Consider the following 17,877-nt stretch of genomic DNA (forward strand, 5'->3'; position numbering starts at 1 on the left):
AATATCAATTTCCATCGATAAATGCATATTTTGTCGGTAATACCAAATAGGTAGGGATATTCCGTTAGTATTACCAACAGAACATAATTTTTGTCGGTAATATCAGACATGGATTACCAATGGATACGAAGTTCCGTCGGTAGTCTCCGACGGATTACCAACGGAATTACTTCCGTCGGTAAGTCCGTCTAAAAACCTAGGGCACAACCCTGATTTTCCTTACGTGCGATACCCCCCCCCCCCCCCTCGACATCGATGGCAACTGCCGGATGGCACAACACGTGGTAGGTGGCTGTGCCGGCCGCTAGCACACTCCTGGCACTGGAAGTTGTTTCCTACTTTAGTTGGAAGTTGTAACTTTGACTTCTTGTTTCTTCAATAAGTACTGATACTTTTTGCATTACATTTACTTGCACATTATGAGTTCTTGTTGTCTTAAATTAATATCTGGCTGTATCATTTCTGGATCAGAACTCCCCTTCCAAATGTATTTAGTACTTAGCCCAGTTGCACCTCCTTGAGTCAGAGAATACTAGTACCAGTGCTCATTTGTTTTCTCCTTAGTTTAGGATTGAGTTTGACTCAAAAAAGGGTGCCACTCTATTCAACGTTCCATCCTCACCGATCTCCTTGCTAATGAGCTCAATCACCTCGAATCCCTATATATAGTCTTGTGGGTAGCTTAATCACTTAAGAGTTAAATTGACTAAAAGTTGCATATTGATTCTAATGAAAGTTTCATGTACTAGTTGGAAAAAAAAAGAACCTGTGAAGTAACTGTGGTAAATTTATGGAAGTTCAGGGTTCATTAATCAATTAGCCTAACTAACATCAAGATAATGCCACAAAAAAGGAATTTTTTTTCTTTCAATTGTAACACATTTTATCTCAAGGTTTTCATGAGTAACTTTGCATGTTGTGTCTGAATTCTGATATACTATTTGATTACTGAAACTGGACCTAGAAGATAAGAATTTATTTCCATACCATTTATACTTTTTAATGCTTAGCTATCGTTGCTTGATATTTGATTGTGAACAAAATTGTCTCACAGAGCATGTCGGTTTGGTGTTTTAGTGGCAGCAAATGGATTTAGAGTATTCATTCTGGCAAATGCTCCATCTTTGCACCTCCCCTAAAGTTGCGTATGTATCTTTCTCAAGTACAGTTACTTTAAATGCTTTGCATTATATTATGGTATCCATTTTAAAGCTAACTGACATATCAAATTTCTCTCCTTCATTTTCTGATAAACTTGTGAACATTTTCTTTAGAAAATAGCCTGACAGTTTAAACTTTTCTTTGTTACCGACGAAGCATGAAAATAGTAATCATCTAATAAAGATCCATGAAATTCTTTACATAATGGGAGCCTTGGAAGATTGAAAAAGATATTTCCAAGGGCAAACTTGACATCTAAGTGTCTCTTATTAGCTTTCACATTTCAGAAACACCAGCTAAAAGGAGGGAGAGGAAGAACTTGAAAAATCAATTGAAATTTTCATTGTTTAGTTCTAAATGGAAGGATAAATTGAAGAATCAAGTGAAATTTGAATTATGTAGTCCTAAATGGAAAGATTAAAAAATTGGTGGATATACCAAAACTTCTCCATTATCTTTAACCAACTGGGAAGGCAAATTGCAAGGAAAAATCTAATTGTTGGTCATCAATTGTTTAAGTTGTCTGATCATGGATGACTTGATTGGGAGAAACATTTAATAGAAGAATAGATTATATTGTCTTTCTTGTGGATCTTTCACCTACTTTTTGTATCATTCATTGCATATCTATGCTATTTATAACTTAACTTTTCATAGCAGCCACCAGTTGTAAGTTGAGAGCCATCTGTTCATTGCATATAGTATGGTCATATTTATGGTCACACTGCAACCACCCAACATAACTGGCAATTGCTATTTGTACTACATATGATCATGACTTGCAACATGTTGATTTTGACTAACCATGTTTGAAAAATAAATTGTAATGCATTTAGTTAATTAATTTTCTATACCTTCTGGGGAAAAAATTGTCTTGTTTTTTTTTGTTATATTAGGAATTTCTTATTGATGTTTATTGTGCTTCTTCATGTGGACATTACCTTTGGAAGATAGCTATCAGCACACACAGTACCATAAACGTGAGTTTTAAAACTTTCCAATTAAGAGCCTTGTATCTGGTTTTCATTGGTTTATTATCAGTGTCAATGTATTATTTAGTTATTTACCATAATGTAAGATATTCTTACTATCTTACATTATTGATTTCTGTTGCATATTGATATGTTGATTTATTTCTTTCTGTTGTTCTGTTTTGGCTCATTAACTTTTTTATCTTGTTTCATTAAAGATTCTTGAAAGAAGAGCATAAAATTTGCTACATTGAATTCTGGTTACAAATTACAGTGTCATACAAGTTAAAAGAACTACTTGCTTTTGCTTATACCCTCGTTGCCACTGCTCTTCATGATAGGCCTTGTCCCACTTCCTTCTCGATTAGATCTAGCATGGAGGCACCAGTGGTCGGTTCTGGATACATAAAGGTATATCAAGACAAGATGTACGGAACATGGCTAGGACTGTATGTTCTGCACATATCATGCAACATGGACTAAGACTTGAATCCTTGATATTTACCACCAACTACAAATTTTAATTTTCCAATTTTTTTGGTGTTAGTGTGCATCTGTTCTTGCTATATGCCACAGGCAGAGCAACATCCCATGTTACCTTACGTCCATTGAGTTTCTAGTTTTTAAGTCTCCCTCTACCACTCCCCAGTCCCCACATGGGTTCTGATTGATTTGACTCATCCCATCTAAACACAAGATCTAGATTCTAGACATATAATTAGCTGTTTGTTTCCTATTTTGCTTGTTCAGTGAGGCCCCTAGTTTTCCTAAAAGCTGTTTGATTGGTCCTAGTTTTATGGCTCTATCTTATAAACAATAGTATGCTCAGACTTATAGATTGGCTCTATATGATGCCATCTTTTTGTTGATTGTTGTTTGCTAAAAATCATCAATATTTTTTATCGTGTCCCAATGTATGTAGAAACAAAGAATCAGTGGGCTAGGGATGAACCTGCTTTTGTTGTGATCTTCTGTATATTATTGATAGTTGCTACTTCAGCTTATTGTGCTGCGTAAGTTGATTGTTTTCTATTCACCTCTTTAATTCAATCTTATCAACTTATAATTATCAGGGAGTTTTGGTGAAATACATGTAATCCATCAAGCTGTTAAGGCATAGTTTTTATCGTAGTTTGTATAGGATCTAATTTTTCTGAAACTAAGTCGCAAACATTTGTGTGTTTAGGTATGGTGAGAATTTGATTAATTCTGTCTTCACCGTTATTTCAGTTGCTTTCTTCGATTTCTTGTTAGCGGGAACTATTTTGGCGACGTGTTGTTGGTAAGAATTTCTTTGACTTATTGCCATTGTTCAAAAAATTCTTGACTAACGACGTGTTCTTTTTCTAAATCTCTATGCGGTAAAAGATGATTTGTTCGTTTCAGTACCTCCGTCAATCTGTCTCTAGACCAACATAAAGAAAGTAAATCATGGATGACTACTAATCATTTTATTAGTACAGATGATAAAACATAGGAACTTTTTCTAAACTTCTATGATATTTGTGAATATCAATCTTATATGCAATTATTTTCATTAATTGCTCCCCAAATAGTTGTTGTTTTCTTTGTTTCTACTGTTAAATCATACTTTGGAAGCCTTTGAAATTTCAAATATGGTTTAATTGCTATTGTTGGTCTAATGATCACAACATGTTTTCAGTGATGAGATTTGATATATGTCTTTATTGTTCATCCTGTCAGCTGCCAGCTGCCAGCTGCTCGTTGCAACCTTTTATGTCGGTACCTCTCTAAAATAAGTTTTTTGTTATTAGAAATGTTAAATTGAAGTCTTTCGCATAAATTACTATAACATATAGTTACAGTGTATCTGATGGAATTCCATTATCTGCCATTAACACAAGTATTCCTTTATAGTAATGGGAATTAGGAAAGGAGCTAAGAGGTAGGGATATGAAATGAACAAGAAAAGAAAGCGTATTTTTCTTGAAGAGAAGAAATTACAAAAAGGAAAAAGTGTTCAAGGACAGAGGGAGCAGAGGGAGACCATATTTCATGAAGAGCAGAGATTGGAAAAAGGAAAAATGCTCAAGATGAATAGAGAGGATCAAAGGGAGGCTATTGTTACAAAGGCGCGAAGTCTCACAGGGGAGTCATGGGCTATGATTTTCCTGTTAATCAATGGTGAAGTTTTAGTTTCCCTCTTCGTAAAGGTTGACTCCCAAAAAAAAAAGGGGTTAAAATTGGGAAGATCGGTTGACATAACGATCAAAGGAAAGAGAAGGTTAAAAGCACTAACAATAATAGGGGTGTGTCCAAACTAGCCGTATGGCTGGTCGGACGTGAGTGTTCGACCGACCGTCCCACTCGGTCGGACTTTGTGTCTCAGCCTAGGACCGGCAGACCATCCTCATTACTGAGCTCCCGCTCGGCCAGATTTTCTGTCTCAAGCCTAAGACCGGCAAGCCATCCTCATTGCTGAGCTCCCGCTCGGCTAGACTTTGTGTCTTAGCTCGGGACAAGCAGGACATCCTCATTGCTGAGCATCGAGTAACCCTACCAACATCCTCAGCCGATCAGCGATGTGGGTCGATCGGACACGCTAGTCCTTTACGGTCTAGGAAGGGGCCGAGTGAAGACCGGATCGTCGGTAAGTGCCTATAAGACCGAGTTGGCGGTCCCTCTAAGTTACGGTCGGTCGGCCTAACATGGACCCCATGTACCTACCCTTTTTGATGTTTGTGTTGTAAAGGACAGAGAATATCTTGCAAGCAAATCATGCTTTAGAAGCTTCCAGTATATCAAATCACAGAAATTTACATGCTAGTTTAAAGAAAGGTGTCAAAAGTCTTTTATGGTTTGTCATTTCTTACGAACGATTTGAAAAATGTGCAATGCTTTGATATGAGTGCGCGAATAAAATAATGACATTATAAAAAGGGGTCTCCATTTATATGTGAAAGTATGCGATGCTCTATAATTTTACATGCTTGTTGCCACAGTTTTTGTCTACTATTCTCTCCTCTTAACTGAATCACTCACTTGAGCATCGGAGGACTAATGTTGGGGACCCCTTTCCTGGTCTGACACTAACATTTTTTGTGTTATACAGGACAATGTGGAGTCTTCGTTTAGTCAATAACAAAGCCACGTTCCTAACCAACCGCCTTCATCGCTTTTGGATAGAATCATATTTAGCGTCGTATGTGAGAATCTCACCTGCTTCCGAAACGTGAAGATGAAGGACGCTGGATAGCTCACCACAGTAACTTTAACCCAAGAAGAGCTGGAGATGTTGATAAACGCTCGAGCTACAAGGATGGTGCTAATGACAATAATGGAAAATAATCTCGAATTGATTTCAATCAATTGAGATTTATTATATTTAACATCACAATCAAGATCGGGATCAAAATCAAGATCGACATAAATCAAATAGCAAAAATAATATTTCCAAATCTATTATATTTATTACTATGCTTATAAATTGTATATCATATTTAATCTTTTTATTATTGTTTGGACAATTTATATAGATAAACTTATTGAATTTAGTAAATACAGATCAAAAAATTATTCTATATTTTATTTCTTTTCTTCATCTATTAGTTTCAACATGGTATTAGAGTTATCTTCTCTTCCTCCCAATTTTCCTCTTCCGAATTTTTATTAGAGTAGCTATAAGAGTTTCTAAATCTAGGTTTAATATCATCGTCTACAGTGCGACAACCTGGGCCAACTTCGACAATGACAACTTTGGCAGCAACAACTTTTCTTCTCATTTCATCGACAACTCTTTTTCGTCATAGCAATTTCAACAACGTCAATCGTAGCAAGACAAAGTTGTTATTTGTTCATTTTATTTTTCTCTTCATTTTTTTTTCCTTCACCGTGTTTTTTTTCCTTTTCCATTCTGTTAAACCGAAAAGGAAAAACATGAAGGGAAAAAAAACAAAAAAAAAATAGAGCCAGAAAAAAAACATGGCAAAAATAAAAATAAAAATAAAAATCTTGTTTCTTAGCTTTCAAAAAAGTAACCTACAGTCTCTCACTCAAGTATTGAAGTTGAATATAATGTTATAGCTAATGTGACGTCAAAAATTATTTGGCTACAATATCTTCTTTCGGAATTACACTTTTCCCCAACTGCTACGTCTAATATCTAATGTGATAATATTGGAGCAACTTATCTTGTAGCAAATCTTATTTTTTTTATACTCGTAGTAAGCATGTAGAGATTGATTTTCATTTTGTTCATGAGCATGTGGCGACTTGAAAACTTTCAGTTTCATACATCTCTATTGAAAATCAAATTGCTGATATATTTACCTTGCCATTTTATCTAGACAACGTTTGACTAAGTTAGCACTCAAACTCAACGTTCAGGCACTCCTGTTGAGTTTGTCGGGAGGTAATGACAACAATATAAAATAAACTCGAATTGATTTCAATCAATTGAGATTTATCATATTTTGCATCACAATTAAGATCGATACACAATCAGATCAACATGAATCAAATAGCAAAAATAATACTTCCAAATCTATTATATTATTACTATGCTTATAAATTGTATGTCATATTTAATATTTCTATTATTGTTTAGACAACTTATATAAATAAGTCTATTGACTTTGGTAAATACAAATCAAAAAAGTATTCTCTATTCTATTTCTTTTCTTCATCTATTAGTTTCAACAGGTGCAACAATAACAGCAAGCAACAGTCGAGTGCCGACCACTGAATGACTCGACCGTATCCGCTACGGGCCAACATGTTGAACATGGGATACAAGTGGAGGGTCCAATAAGGCGACAACCAAACTATGCTCAACCTGGCATTCTTCTTGATCAAGTACTCGTTCCGTCGATCAGCTTGCCACCCGTGCAGCATTCACCGATCCCTTATCACAAGACGCTATTTTGAATGCCCTTGGAAGAACATGGCTGAGTGGAGAAGACGCGGGGATCAACTTCCGAAAATGCGCCTATTCGGGATGCTTGTAAAGGCAAAGCGCCCTGTGCCGACGATTCTCCCGAGTAGGTAAACATGCAAATTTCCCAAGAAATCCTTGATGACTAGCTACCAGCTCATTTTTGACCTTTATCGATCGGAGAATATAGAGGATTGACTTATTCCGAGAATCATTTACTCAAGTTTGACAATATAGTCACACTCTAGTACACCGATGGAGTCAAATACCTAGTGTTTCTCACTACCTTGTCTGGTTCAGCGCAGAGATGGTTCAAGCGACTGTCGGTCGGATCTATCTATAGCTTCAAGGATTTTCGAATGACCTTCCTCCAACACTTTGCTAGCAGCCGTCGCTATCAGAAAATGACTGTGATTTATTCTTGCTCAAGCAAGGGCCCATAGAGACACTACAAGCCTACATTAAGAGATTCAATCAAGTTGCCATGGATATCCCATCGGCCACTCAGAAAATTTGGTAAGTGTCTTTTCACAAGCACTTACAGATAATGATTTCTTCCGATCCCTAATTAGAAAGCCTCCAAGGGATTTCGATCATCTGCTCGGAAGGGCTACAAAATTCATCAACGTTGAAGAAGTCCAGTCAGCTCAGAAGAAAGAAGTGATGTCCGAGCTTGCTGCTATTCTTGAACATCGATCGACCAACAATAATGTGCCCCCAAAAGGGCCTCGAGAGGGCCCTCAACAACATCATGAGTCTCGACCACATACGGTCCAGCATGTAGAAGCTGAGCGGACGAGATTCCCCTAGTCCCAACAGTGGACTACGATGTTTTGCTCTTACCATCGCTCGGCTACTCACAACACGAAGGACTGCTACCACTTTAATCTAGGGTCGTGCCGACCAGTCCCTCAAGGATTTTATCGACGAACTCCCTCTCCTACCCGCCAACATCATCACCGATCGGGTGAGCCCCAAGGTCAAGTAAATATATCGGCCAAGCGGAACTAGTAACATCCCTAGCCAAGAGACAATAAAAGGCCTGCTCAGGCATGGGCTAGCGGCCTCTACGCTGATCTGACCGGGAGGAAGAAAATCACAGTAATGTTATCCGAGGTGACATCGGCATGATAGCAGGTGGCTCAATCAATGGTGACTCCAATTGGGCTAGGAAATTACATGCACGACAATTGGAGATCCATGCGGTTGGGTGCAGTAAGGAGAAGGCGTAGGGATCAAAAATTAATTTTGGTCCTCAAGACTTGGAGGGAGTAGAAATCCCCCATGATGATATCTTAATTATTAAGATAGTAATTGCTAATTACAATGCCCATTGTACCTTTATTGACGCAAGCATCTCGATTAATATAATATTCAAAAAGGCGTTTGACCAGTTTCAGATGGACAAGGATAAGCTCTAACCAATGACAACACCCCTGTATGGGTCCACCAGCAATAAAGTGCAGCCGATAGGCCAAGTCCGTCTTGCTGTTTCTCTCGGAGAGGAGCCACTCATGAGGACACACAGAATGGATTTCATTGTAATGGGCGTCCCCTCGGCGTATAATGTGATATTTGGCTGATCGACACTGAATGAATTCCGGGTAGTCATCTCTATATTATGCCAAAAGATCAAATTTTCAGTAGGTGACTCGGTTGGCAAGGTGAGGAGTGACCAATTGGTAGCACATAAATACTTTGTGGAGATTGTGAAAGCTGAGGCATGGGCCACCCGGAAAATTCAACGGTGGGATGTTACTGCAATTTAGGAGGCTCCACCTGCTTTGGTCTATAAAGAAAAAGAAGAAGTATAATTCATCCTAGTCGATCAGAAGCTACTATCTTCATCGTGGCCAATCTGAGCCCTGAGAAGAAGGCTGAGCTGGCCGTCTGCTTGAAACGCAACCATGATGTGTTTGCCTAGGCAACACCCAAGCTTTTAGGTATTTCTCCAATTGTGATGCAACATGAATTGCATGTCCAGCCAGACGCTCAGCCTGACAAACAGAAGAAAAGAGATTTTGGGACAGAGCAAAACCAAATTATCTGAGCAAAAGTTGAAAAGTTACTCGAAGCTGGACACATCCATGAAGTGCAATTACCAAGCTGGCTTGCGAACGCGGTGCTAGTATCAGAGCCAGGGAATGTGGTGGGTCTGCGTAGATTCAAAGACCTGAATAAGGCATGCCCGAAGGACTACTATCCTCTGCCATGTATTGATCAAGTGGTGGACTCTACCACGGGTTACGAATTGATATGCATGCTAGATGCATACTAAGGATACCACCAGGTCTAACTCACCAAAGAAGATCAAGAGAAAGGCAGTTTCATCACGACAAATAGAACTTACTGCTACAATATCATGCTGTTCAGACTGAAGAACACGAGGGCAATGTACTAGAGGCTTATGAACAAGGTGTTTCGAGGGTTGTTCGACAAAAACATGGAGGTATATGTTGATGATATACTAATAAAATCTCTTCAAGCTGTTGATCTGTGTACAGACATTGAGGAAACATGCTAAATCTTGCAGAAGTATAGGTCAAGCTTAACCCAAATAAGTGCTTATTCAAGGCTAGAAGTAGACACTTCGTAAGCTATATCGTGACTGAGAGGGGAATTGAAGTTAACCCTAGCAAGCTGAAGGCACTCCAGGATATGCCCCTGTAGGGATGTAAATGAGCTGAACGGAGTCGAATAGTATTAGGCTTGAGTTTAGCTCGTTCAAGTTATATTCGGGCTCGAGCTTGGCTCAAGCTCGAATCAAACTTTTATCGCAAGGCTTGAGCTCGACTAGTTTTGGAATTACCAAGCTCACGAATAGTTTGACCTCGGTTCATTATGTTGGTGCGGGAAGCATCCGACGATCGAACCTAGGTTTTGATAATGGTAAAAGGATTCAAAGTTAAGATTCCGTGTTATCTAACGTGCTTAAATGAGATTTCAGGAAAGTCTTAATTGTGGTTAGGCAGGTGAAAACCCTAGGGGGTGGTAACCCTAGGCCCTAGGGGGTGGTAACCCTAGGTGAAGGAAAACCTAGGGGAGGTAACCTTAGGTCCTAGGGGGTGGTAACCCTAGGTGAAGGAAAACCTAGGGGAGGTAACCTTAGGTCCTAGGGGGTGGTAACCCTAGATGGAGGAAAACCCTAAGGGGTGGTAACCTTAGGTCCTAGGGGGTGGTAACCCTAGGTGGAGGAAAACCCTTAGGGGGGGGGGGGGTAACCTTAGGTCCTAGGGGAAGGTATTCCTAGGTGGAGAAAAACCCTAGGAGGCGGTAACCCTAGGTCCTAGGGGGTGGTAATCCTAGGCAAGTCCAGTCAGTCTGGAGGACTGGACTGACATAAGGTAATCTCTCCTGAGGGGAGTAGGTGAGGACCATTCCCCGAAAGAGGAAACAGTAGACGTTGGGTCGACTTAGGGTTTCCGGTCGGAAATCTGAAGTCTGACTCGGACAGTCCGATGATTGTCAGACTTTATATTTATGATATTATGTGCTAACTTTGTGTTGTAGGGTATCTTTTGGACTAATGTATCTTGCAGGTACAAAGGAGCACTCTTAAGCCTCGGATGAATACTATTTGAGGCGCCTCCATGGAGCTTGGAGGCGCCTCGGGTGCAAAACTGGAGTTGTCTGCGCAGTGAGCTTAGAGGTGCCTTAGAGGATAGTGGAGACGCCTTGGACTGCTTCTTGGAGGCACCTCCATGGGGCATTGGAGGCACTCTCAGGCGGATAAGTTGCAGCAGCAGAGGCTTATCGGCAACGACGAAGTCAGGATAAAACCTTGTGTTTGAGGCGCCTCCATGGGGCATTGGAGTCTCCCTCAATGAGCTATTTAAGAGGACTTCGACCAGCAGCTAAGAAAACAATCTGAAAAGCCATCTGTCTTCAACTAGCTGCTAACGAGACGTCCCAGCCAAGCTACGACAAGCCACCAACGATCCGGAGCTTCAGTTTTAAGATTTCTTGTTGTCGGTATAAGTTTTTAATACTGTTAAAATTGTAATACTCTTGTACACTTTTGCGCTATATAATTGTTGCCCACCGTAAGCGATCAATGATCGTGGGCCTTGGAGTAGGAGTCGCCCTAGACTCCGAACCAAGTAAACCCTTGGTGTCTTTTGTGTGATTGCTTATTTATTTTATTATTTCCGCTGCATTACTCGTCGTGTTTTTAATTTTGAAACGCGTGAAAGCCACGAGCGCTATTCGCACCCCCTCTAGCGCTTCTCGATCCAACACATTATTAACTTGACTATCATAGTTAATGAGTCTAACCCGTTAAGCGAGCTCAGGCTCATTTTAGAGCTCATTTTAAGGCTCATTTTAGAGATCATTTTGTAGGCTTATTAAGCGAGTTCAAAAACTCGTTTGAATAAATATTCAACAAATCTAACAACTAAAATAATATAAACTCAACACATCATTGAACATCCCAAACTACTACATTAAATTTCCAAATTCAACACATCATTGAACATGTTCGTGAGTCCTTTGATCGAGCTGAGCTCGAGCCCCAGTTCACGAGCCTATTAAAAAATATTTTCTCCAGCCCTTTAAATGAGCCGAGCTCGAGCCCTTTAAATGAGCCGAGCTTGAGCCCTTTAAACGAGGCGAGCTCGTGAGCCTATAAACGAACATGTTCGCGAGCTCACGAGCCGAATGTGCTTAAGTTTGAACTCGGCTCGATAAAACTGTCGAGCTTGAAATCGAGCTCGAGCTCAACTCGATAAGATAAATAAACGAACTCAAATGAACTTTTTTACTGAATCGAGCTCTGAATAGCTCGCAAACTATTTGGATCATTTACATCCCTATGCCCCCACCACGTAATATGAAGGAGGATCAACATCTGACCGGATGGATTACAGCACTTTCTCAATTTGAGTCTGCCATTTTTCAAGATACTTCACCGGGTCACAAAATTTCAATGGGATATAGAATACGATAAGGTTTTGGAGGAGCTTAAAAGTTATTTATTCTCTTTACTTGTACTTGCGAAGTCCATCGTCGGCGAACTGCTTTGGATCTATCTGTCTTCTATCGAGCGGGTTATTGGATCAACATTGGTGCAACAGGATGGCAATGAACAATAGTCAGCAAACTTTTTAAGTCATCTATTGAAAAATGATGAATGCCGCTACACTGCTCTTAAGAAGCTGGTGTATCGGTTGGTATTAGCCTCTTGGAGGTTGCACTCTTACTTTTTTTTTTCATCCTATAATTGTTTTAACTAACAGCACAATGGGCTGAGTTATCCTCAATCTCGAGGCATCCGGATGGCTTATTAGGTGGACTACGGAGTTAAGTAAATTTAATATACAATATCAACCCTAATCGGCTATCAAAGCGCAGATCTTAGCTAATTTTGTCACGGAAATGCAAAATCCTAAGCTAGAGGAGACATGGAAAATCTACAAGGATGGATCGTCCACACGGCAAGACAGCGGAGTAGGGATTCTCTTAATATCACCCCGTGAAGACAGAATACAACTATCCGTCCTACTAGATTACCAGACTACTAATGACTAGGTAGAATATGAAGCTATGATCGTCAGTCTGCAAGCAGCTAAGCAAGTGGGAGCTATCAAGGTTTTTATTTACTCGGATTCTCTAACTAGTGACCCAATAACTCTCAGGTAACTTTGAAATAAGCAATACGAGATTGAAATTATATGTCGAGGCATTTGAAAGGTTAAAGGCGAGATTCCAAGAAGCAATAGTACAAAAGATTCCCCAGACAGATAATCAATATGCAGATAAGTTAGCCAAGTTAGCTAGTTCGCTGAGCCCGCTGGCGCTAGATAAGCCTATTGAGGAAACATTACCGGTGGTTCATATTGAAATACCAACTAAAGAAGTGTAGAGTGATTAGCGAATAGCATTTATAGAGTTTCTCCGTGCAAGAAACTTACCAGCCGACCAGAAGCAAGCACATTTGTTAAAAAAGAGGGATGCTCGATTCACACTAATTTATAAGAGAGCCTTTTCAAGACCGCTGCTCAAATGTATTGGGTCGGAGGATGTTCATTATATCTTACAAGAAGTGAACCAAGGTTCATGTGGAAGTCATCCGGGCAGCCGTTCGCTAGCCCGAAGGATCTTATTAGCCAGATATTTTTAGCCCACCCTGCAAACGGACGCAGCTTGGACGGTGACCACTTGTCTATCATGTCAAAGGCATCAAAACATATCATACCGACCTACGAAAGAATTGAAGACATCAATTGTCTCATGCCTATTCGACCAGTGGAGTGGGGCATAGATATTGTTGGACGTTTTCCCATGGCTACCGACTAGAGGAAATTTCTTCTCATAGTCGTGGATTACTTCTCCAAGTGGGTAGAAGTCAAACCACTTGCTAAGATAACAGAGCAAATGGTTATTAAGTTTCTATTGCAGAATATTGTGTATCAGTTCGAGATTCCTCATAAACTCGTTTCCCATAATGGAAGGTAGTTTTAAACCATGTTTGTAAAATCATGATCCGAATCATAGGATCGTACGATCCTATGATTCAGAGGTAGGAAATTGATCCGGATCGGTTGAGAATCGATTTTGTAGCAGAGTCGGAATAAAATCGACGGAATCATATAAAATTGGTAGGATCAGCATGAGTTTAGCGTTGCAAACGATTCTCCTTCCAACGGAATTTCCTCGTCGGTGGAACCACGTATAGCTGTCTTCGTCAGTGGGTTTGTGGGCAGCGGCAGTGGAGGAGGCACCGCTGGTGGCTTACCAAAGTGATGCACAAACTTGGGCTAATTTCTTGCGGCAGGAACTATCTCCGACAGCTATCGGAGGTTGTTCTCCAATTGCTGGAAGGCATCAACCGGCAGTGGGAAGGCTGGAAGCGACGACGACAGGGCATAGATACGCTGGTTAGGGAGAGCATCGACACCACCACAAGTGAGGAATGAGGATAAAAAAGATCAACACTGTGACTTAGGTGAAAAAGATTATGTTTTGATTATAGTTTTAATTAATTAATTTAAACAAATTTTTAAGCGTAAATAGGATAATTTAAATAATCTTCCTCCAACCCTAATAAAATTATTGTATTATTTCATTAATATATATATATATATATATGAATTTATTTTAAATTTTAAAAAATATAAATAAATTTTATTTATTTATTATATATATTATTAATTTATTATTGTTATTAATATCATTATTAATATTAAAATTTTGATAAAATATCAAATTAATTTAGTAGTCATTGATCAATTTATTATCCTATCAAATACTAAATTAAATTTTAAGAATTTTTAATAGGATCATATGATTCTACGATCTGATTCTGACCACTCCAATCCTGATCCCAAATCGATCTGATTCTGACCACTCCAATCCTGATCCCAAATCGATCTTGTGTAGGGTTGTGATTCTACAAACTATGATTCCAAGGTTAGAAGATCAAAGAATGGTGCAAGTTATGGTATCATACAAGCCTTTACCTCCGTGCCTTATTCTTAGAACAACGGCCAGGAGGAAGTCACCAATAAAGAAATTATCAGAGGACTCAGAACTCGACTCGATCACCTGAGGGGAAGCTGGGTTGATGAACTTTTGAGTGTATTGTGGGCTCATCATACTATACCTTGAGAAGCTACAGGCATTACCCGGTTCCACTTGGTATATGGAGGAGAAGTAGTAGTACCGGTAGAAATTGGCGTTGAATCCGATCGAAGACAGCTATATGACGAGGAAAACTTCGATCGGCACCTTATGGAGTTGGACTTAGTGGATGAAATCAGAGATAAAACAATCATTCAACTGATGACATACAGGCAGAAAATGTTGCAAAACTATAACAGGAGGGTTATTCTGAGATCTTTCCAAGTCGGCGATTTAGTATGGAAGAGAATCAAGGCAATCGGTTATGTTAGCAAGTTAGAACCATAGTGGTGCGAACCATACAAAGTGACACAAAAGCTCAACTCAGGATTTTACTACCTGCAAGACGAAAACAGGAAACACTTGGATCGACCCTGAAGCGCAAATCATTTGTAGCCCTACCGGGCTTAATAGTATGTTCATGCTAAATCTATATAATTTGTAAAAATTTATGTTCAATGAATGCAGGCATTTGCAAATGAAAAACAATCAAGTTCCAGACTCTCATATCGATCGGCTGAGTTATAAGTGAATATGTTCTCACACCAAGTCCTAGACTCTTGTGCCATTAGGCCAAGCTATAAGTGAGTATGCTGTCACACCTAACTATCTAGACTTTTGCGCCGTTTGACCGAGTTCTAAGTGAGCATACTCTCACACCAAGTCCTAGAATCTCGCGCCATTCTGCCGAATTATAAGTGAGCATGCTCTCACGCCTAAGTATCCAGACTCTCACGTCGTTCGATCGAGTTATAAGTGAGCATGCTCTCACACCAAGCCTTAGACTCTCACGTTGTTTAGCCGAATTATAAGTAAGCATGCTCTCAAGCCTAAGTATCCAGACTCTCGCGCCATTCGATCGAGTTATAAGTGAGCATGCTCTCATGCTAATTCCTAGACTCTCGCGCTGTTCGACCGAGTTATAAGTGAACATGCTCTCACACCTAAGTATCCAAACTCCCATGTCGATCGACCAAGTTATAAGTGAGTATACTCTCACACTAAATCCCAGACTCTCGTGCTGTTTCGCCAAGTTATAAGTGAACATGCTCTCACGCCCAAGTTCCAAACTCTCAAGCCGATCGGCTGAGTTATAAGTGAGCATGCTCCCACGCTAAGTCCCAGACTCTCGTGTCGTTCAGTCAAGTTATAAGTGAGTTTATTCTCACGCCCAAGTTCCAGACTTTTGAATTGATCGGCCGAATTATAGGTGAGCATACTCTTATGACCAAATATCTAGACTCTTGAGCCGCTCGGCTGGGATCTTGTCAAGCCGAGCAGCTGAGTCACAAGTGAATTTGATTCATCGCTGAGTGTTGGAACTCTCCCTAAATTCCAAAAAGCCACGACAATAAAGGTTCTTTGTAATGTTGCTTGAGTAAACTAAGAGAGCAAAGTATGAGAAATGAAAGGAGTACAACTAAAAGTTAAATTATTCAAAAGATGAAAGTTTTAAGGCAAAGAGTAAATATACGTAGGGTAGAGCATAAAAATTTCCTTAACTTTTACAACAATCCACTGGTAAACTGGAAAGAAACATTATGCAAAGTTAACAATGACATCTTCCAGGATCACTTCTAGGATTTTCTACCATTTGATGAAAATCTAGGAAACCTCGATAAAGAGATAGCTACCCTCCTTTAGTTGCTTAAGGGCCCCTTTAATGTCATACCTGAATAGTTTAATGGTCTGATCAGATAGCATTTGGTTGAAGTCTTTCGAGTGAAGATACTTGACCTTATGAGCGTCTAACCTACCGAGCTCCTCTTCTTTGAGCTTAGCAAGTTTGGCCTTAGAGGGATCTAGGCTTTTAGGGGTTTGCATCTAGGTATCTTTTTCATTCATGGATCATTGATACTCCCCGAGTTAGAGCTCATGGCTCGCTTGTTCGGCCGTCTGGCCCACTTGCTCGGTATTCAAGCTTTTTGGTTAGGGTTTAGGCTTCTTTATTCTCGATGTTTGAGTCTTCAATAGCCCTGAGCTTCTTGGCATTGGCCAAGTTGATGCGCGATTCAAAATTATGTGCTTGCTTCCTCAACTTCTTGAGCTCGACGACTTGATCGTGGTTCTTGTCCTTCTCCACAATCAACACCCGCTCGGACCCCAAAAGCTACTTGGATTGTCTTTCCAAGTCCTTCAGCTGGGCTACAATAGCAGTTAGTCGTTCGACAGAAACTTGGGGGCACTCGTGTTGGATCGTGAGAGGGGGTTGAATCACGTTCATAAAAAATCATGAGTTAAACGGAGTTACGCAGCGGAAAAATTAAAGAAAAACAACACGCAAGGAAAACTCAATCGATTTTACTTGGTTTGGAACATTCGGCGACTTCTACTCAAAGACCCAGGTCCCACAGACCTATCGATGGATAATTCACTAAAATACGATATTCTGAAACCGTCGAAAGAGAGAATCAAATACAAAGAAAGTTAGAACAAGTACAACACACTACGCTTGTCCTTTTGCAATAATTCACTACAAAGATTAAAGTTACCAAACACTTTTTTGGAGACGGTCAGCTCAAGCTCAGTGTGTGGCCGGCTTCTCAATGATAAACGGGTATAGCAGCATCGTAGCAGAATTACAGCAAGAAGCCGAAGCAGTCGGAACCTCAATTGTGTTGGTTGGTCCTAGGAAGATCGTACCGGTTCCACTGTACAAAAATTTTGTACAAGTGTCGAACCTGTTCCTAAACAACCTATTGTGTTTTTTAGAAGTTAAATTAGGAATTGCAAACGGAACTTAATATTATTGATTCCAAATTTAACTTATCTGTTCTTAATGGTTTAGATTTGGATCGCAGACGAAACTTAACACTATTGATCCAAATCAACCTATGTTATAAATTTAATTAAATATTAATTTCCAAAATTGGCTTCTAGGACTGCATGGTGAGGCATATGACCTTCTTGGGTATGGGAGCATCCACCACCGCCTAAACAAAGCCTTTTAAGGAAAGTTAATATTTAATTTCCTTATATAACTCTAGGTTTAACCAAAAGGAACAATCGAATCACAAATTCGAAAAATAAAAAAAAACACAAACTCGAATAACAAATTCGAAAAACTAGAATCTAATGTCTCTTGTGTTTGGAATTCATACAAAGAAAAATAATTAGTATGATGCAGAAGAAAATTACTAGTTATACCTTTTCTTTGTATGCTAATAACCTCGAGATCTTCTGCCGTATTCCTCGCCTCGCCTTGGACGTCGTGTGGGCGATGATCCTCCA

The 17,877-nt window shown here is 39.6% G+C and overlaps 1 pseudogene; it reads left to right on the forward strand.

Moving 5' to 3' along the window:
- The window catches only part of LOC122048712, a 31,505-nt pseudogene that overhangs the window by 4,881 nt on the left and 8,747 nt on the right, over window positions 1-17,877 (forward strand).

The sequence above is a fragment of the Zingiber officinale genome, chromosome 2B (assembly GCF_018446385.1).
Source record: "Zingiber officinale cultivar Zhangliang chromosome 2B, Zo_v1.1, whole genome shotgun sequence".
Lineage (NCBI taxonomy): Eukaryota > Viridiplantae > Streptophyta > Magnoliopsida > Zingiberales > Zingiberaceae > Zingiber > Zingiber officinale.